We start from the raw sequence: 5,879 nt of genomic DNA on the forward strand, positions 1-5,879 counted from the left end.
ACCCACATCACAATGGGCAGAATTTTGAGCCAATGGCCAAGCACTGTGACCAAAGCAGCAGCAATGCTATGCATGTAGCAGGCACTCAATAAAGACTTATTGAATGAATTGCCTACTGGCCACTAACAGAAATATTCTTTTGATCACTGTACTACAAATAAAGTGTGTAAAGATGACACTATCAAATATGACTCTTTCATGTTTTCAACTCCAATTTGAACAAATGTTGTTTAAATAACTACTATGTTCAGAGAAACAGTTTAAGTGCCAAAGGAAAAAATAAAGAATAAGACATGGTTCCTGCCATCATGGAGCTCACATTCTAAAGCGCAGATGTAACATGTATACAAATAACCATAATACAAAAGAATACTAGAAAGATGTGAGTGGTACCAACTGTGTTCCATTAGAAGTTCAGGGTTAGGAGAGATCATTACTGAGGTGTTCAGAAGTATCAAGGAAAGGCTTCCATTTCAGCTGGGCTTTATGGGATAGGGTAGTGTTTCAGCAGATGGAGATGTGGCAATGGGGACATGGAGAGTCTTCTAGGTGTAGCGTATTCCATGGCAGGAACATGACCAACACCCACAACAGTAGCTAAAATTTAGATAGTGCCTACTATGTGCCAAGCAATCTACAAATATTTTCTCATTTGATCCTTATAACAACCTTGGGAGATAAATGCTACAAATGGTATCATTATCCTCATTTTACAGCTGAGGAAACTGAAGTAAGCAGAGGTTGAATGACTTGTTTAAGGTCACACAGCTAATAAGTGTCTGAATCTGGATTTGAATAAATCCTCCTGATCCCAGAAGGGTCTGGCTTTCCGCGTACTGTGCTGCCTAGGTGACAGGAAAAAAGGGTGATGGGCAGGGATCCCTATATGGGTTAGGGGGATTGGGAGTCTGGTTTGGCTAGGATATAGAGTTTAACATGAGAAAAATCTGGAGAGGTTAAAGTCGTGGCACATTGTAGAAGGCAAAACGATGGAGGCTTATCAGCAATAGGGAACAGCTGGAGAGTTGTGCACATGTTCACACTTTTCACAGCACTCTGTTGTTCTCCTTTGTATTTATCTCACTCTTGAAACAGTTATTTATGTATCCATCTCCCCAGTAGGTATGTCATAAATGTATATGCTACATGAATAAATACGTTCAAACCAGTACATAAAGAAAATTAATCAGGAAGCAATGTGAAAGATTAGAAGATGGAAGGGTTAGAGGTTGGAAGCAGAGAGACCCAACAAGTGGCGATGACCACATCAGGGAAGTGATAATCACAGCCTACTCTAGGCTGGAGAAAGCTGGAATAGAGAAGATAACAGATTCATGAGATATTAGAGAAGTAGAATTAATAGATATTAAAAATCACAGGAAATATTTTTCATTTCTGTCTTTGTATCCCTGGTGTTGACCACAGTGTTTTACAAATAGATGCTTAAAGAACCAGGAGTAACAGCAGCCTTGTTCCATGACCAGTTTTGATAGACTTAGCTCTTCTCAGCAATGCAGTGATCTAAGGTGATTCCAAAAGACTCATGGTGGAAAATGCAATCCACATCCAGAGAAAGAACTAGGGAGTCTGAATGCAGATTGGAACATACTTTTTTCTCTTTTTTTCTTTCTCATGGTTTTTCCCTTTTGTTCTGATTTCTCTTTCACAACATGACATACATGGAAATATGTTTAATATGATTATATATGTATAGCCTATAACAGACTGCATGTGGTATTGGGGAAGGGGGGAAATTTAGAACTCAAAATCTTATAAAAGTGAATGTTAAAAATTTGAAATTAATTAAAAACCAGATAGATGCTTAATAAGTATCTGTTGAATTGAATCAAACTGGCAACTAATTGGATGTAGGAGGAGAAGGAGAGGGCAGAATAAATGATAATAATATCAAAGCTTTAAGCATGTATGCCTAGGTGAATGATGGTCCAATTGACAGATAGGAAAGTTAGAAGCAGAAGTAAGTTTTAGAAGAAATAAGTTTGGTTGTGGTCATGCTGACTTTGAGAGAGTGGTTCAGAGAAGTATCCAGTAGGCAAAGAAAAATGTGGTTCTGAAGCTCAGGAGAGAAATTAATGGAAGTTACAGATTCCTGAGTCATTTGCTCATAGATGAATTTGCCAGAGAAAAGACTTCTGTGCAGCATTTGACATTTTTGTCCACCCTCTCCTGAAGACTCCTTCCTCTAAGAAATTAGTGAAATGCTTTCTCTTGCCCCTTATCTTTCTGACTCAACTTCTTGTTCCCTTTTAGTGGCTCATCATCCATATTATGTCCCCTGACCTTGGGTATACTCATGTAAGGCTTTGTCTTGGACTTTCTTATTTCCCTCTGTACTTTCTCTGTTAGTGAGCTCACCATCTCCTATGGGTTTAAATATAGCCCTTTTCATTCAGATGAATCTCAGATCTATTCATTCAGGCCTAGCTTCTCTACTAGGCTCCAGTCAGTTCTTCACTACTAATTGCCTATTGGACATTTTTAACTGAATGTTCTTTAGGCATTTCAAAAGCAATACATCTCAAACAACTCATACTATTTTCTCTCACATCCCTCCCCAACTTCCATATTTCTCTCAGAGCATCAGCATCCTTCCAGCCATCCAGCTTGATTCACTCTGGTTCACCTTATATATCTGATCAGTTACCCAGTGATGTTGTGTCTATCCCAGTAACACCTTTCACATCCACCTCTTTCTCTCTACTCCCATGCCCATCACCTTAGTTCAGTCCCTCATCATCTCTTCCCTGAACTATTGCAATAGTTTCCTAATTAGCCTCCCTGATTCAAATCTCTTCCCATTCCAATTCATCTTCACACTGCCACCAAAGTAATTTTCCTATAGTATGCATCTGGCCAGATCACTGCCCAGTAAAATCCACTGGTTCCCTATTACCTTTAAGATCAAATATGATCCTGTTTGGCGTTTAAATCTCTTCACATCCTTGCATTATTTACTTCCCTCTGTATGCTTTATAGTTCAGCCCAACTGGCCTTCTTGCTGTTTCTCAAACATCCTTCTGCTCTTTCTACCTTTTCACTTGGCTGTCCTTGGTGTCTGACTTCTTTCTCCTTCCTGCCTCTTGAAACTCTTTAGTTGAAGTCTTAACTCAATGCTAATCTTTTAGGGTATTTAACACAGAAGCAGATGCTTCCCTCCCTTCCCCCCCCAAAAGCAAACAAAAACAAAAGCTTTGTATTATTTTGTATGTATTTATATATAATATTGTATCCCCTGATAACATGTCAGCTCCTTGAGGGTAGGGACTGTTTCATTTCTGTCTTTGTATCCCTAGTACAAGTGCCTGGCACATAGTAGGAATTTAATAAATGCTTTTTGATTGTTAAGAAAAGAAGTCAAAATCTTGAGGAGTAATACAGTTTCAGAGGCAATGAAAAGGAAGGAAGAGACAGCAACAAATCAATCAGAGAAATGATTAGAAAGGGGAGGGGAATCAGGACACTAACGCCATGAAAGCAAATGAAGGGAGGCCGTGTAATCTGATCCCACTTCTGCTTCTTAAGACCTGGGTAACCTAGGACAAAGTGAATAGAGTGCCAAGCCTCCATTCAGGAAGACATCTTCTTGACTTCAAGACACTTATTGGCTATGTGACACTTAACTCTGCCTCAGTTTCCTCATCTGTAAAATGAGCCGAAGAAGGAAATGGCATACCACTCCAGTATCTTTGCCAAGAAGACCCCCAAATGGAGTCACGAAGAGTGAGACAGGACTGAAACAAAATATCAACCTTGGACAAATGACTTAAACTCCCTGGACCTATTTCTTCACTTGTAAAAAGAGAAGTGTGAACTAGCTAACCTCTGAGGTCCAGGCAAGATCTGTTATCCTCAGTCTAGACAAAATGAAGGTTGGTCACTTGCTTCAGGGAGAAGTTATAAGGATAAGATATGGTCATTAGATTAGGTAAAGATGTTTTGCATAACCTTTGTTATGCAAGTCCAAGGTAGCCCCCTCACTCAGTACTTATCTCTGGAAGGAAACCAGTACCAGCTAGTACCATCCAAATGACCATACTAGTAGGATCTTAACACACTTTTTTGTGATCACTTATTTTCCTCATATTTGATATACATTGTTTATAGGTACTGGAGCAATTTGAGTCAGGAAACTGGACCCAAAGAGACATTTATGAACATTCCCCAATGCACCACAGTGATGAAGATACAAGGGGAGGAAATAGAACCCTAAGTCATGGGCCTCCCAGTCTCTACCAATATCTCTGGCCACAAATATTCTGCTAACATATTATTTGATTTGCTCTCTCCAAACGATATATTCTCTACTCAGTTGCCTACAACACCAAATAATGGCTAACTTCGCGTCTACCCCACTCCTTAGAGCCTTACCTGTTAATTCTGGCACCTGAGGATCATTTAATTTGGGGAGGGGGAAAGGGAAAGCTTTGACTAAAATGTGATTACTACCTTGCATGGCTGAGATAACCTGTAGGTAGAGAGGAAGCTGAGAAATTAAAAGGATTTGGCATTCAAAGGGGACAGAGATTGGAATGAAGAAAGCAGATGCTGAACTTATTAGACAGGAAGGAGAGAGTCTTGAAGGTTCATAGATGACAGCAGTAAGGATCTGAACAGAATAGAATAAAGTTTAAAAGAGACTCCTAAGTGACAGAGGCGGAGGCAGTGAGGAACGAAGAACATCCCTCCTCTTCCTACTTCTAGCTGTTCTTGTCACCGTGTGTGCAAGAGGAAGCAACTAACCTTGGAGAAGGCTCCACAGATGTGGGGTCTTCAGTGGGAAGTCTAGGTTTCATGGAACCCCAGAAGGTTAGAAATAAAGGTGAGAGAGGAAGAGATAGAGGATGAAGGAGAGGGGTTTTTTAATTAATGTATTTTGTTTTTATGTGGACATTATTTCTCCCCACATCTCTCTTCCTCCCTACTCTCAGAGAACTTTTATATTTATATTTATATTTAAAAAAAAGAGAGAGAGAGAAAAATTTACCGAAGTCAAGCAGCAACACACTGAAAAAACTTTGACACCATATGCAATATTACATACTCATGGATCCCCACCTTTGCCAGGAGTGGGTGTAAAATAATAGTTCTTTTTAATCTTTTCTTTGGGACCAGCCTTCCTTTTCATAATTTCACTTCATTAAGTTTTTATTATTTTATGCTTACATTCATTCCATTTAGTGGGCTGTAGTCATCATGTATAATTGTTTTCCTGCTTGGCTTGTGAAAGGGAATTTGTTATCAATAGAAGTGGATTCTCAATGGCACAAGAAAGGGAAAGTAGAGAAGGATAGGGATTGGGGAGAGGTGGTGAGGAAATGGATATAGATGAGTGTGTGGGAGAGGTAAAAAGGAAAAGAGGTTACAGAGATGAAAGTGGGGAAGAGAGGAGGAAACCCCAGAAGACACCATTTCACCTTGGGCACAGTGATGGGTGCAGTGAGCAATGCATATCCTCTTCATTTATTTTTCTTTCTGAAAACCAACATGAACAAAGCCACCCCTTCATTCTCTCCGAGGGTCATATTCCTGCTAATGCCAAAAAGGACATGGATCGCCAGGCTAAGAGAGATGATGCTCCTAGGGAGGAGAAGTATGGGGACACCAAAATAAAGGAAAGGTTTGTCAGAGGAGTGGGTCACGTTGGTCATTTGTGCATCTCACTGCAAGCATGCACTCTATGTGTGCCTACTCTTCCACCACTATGACGCTGTGTATACTGGTGGGATGGCATATCCCAGGTTTACAAGAGGAATGGTTTTTAGTTACTACTCTTACTATGCCATTTTAGGATGTTCAACTGCTATGAGCTAATTGTATTTATTTGATGAGCATATAGTTTTAGGAGTAGGCACACACAA

Source organism: Notamacropus eugenii, chromosome 6 (assembly GCF_028372415.1).
Source record: "Notamacropus eugenii isolate mMacEug1 chromosome 6, mMacEug1.pri_v2, whole genome shotgun sequence".
Classification (NCBI taxonomy): domain Eukaryota; kingdom Metazoa; phylum Chordata; class Mammalia; order Diprotodontia; family Macropodidae; genus Notamacropus; species Notamacropus eugenii.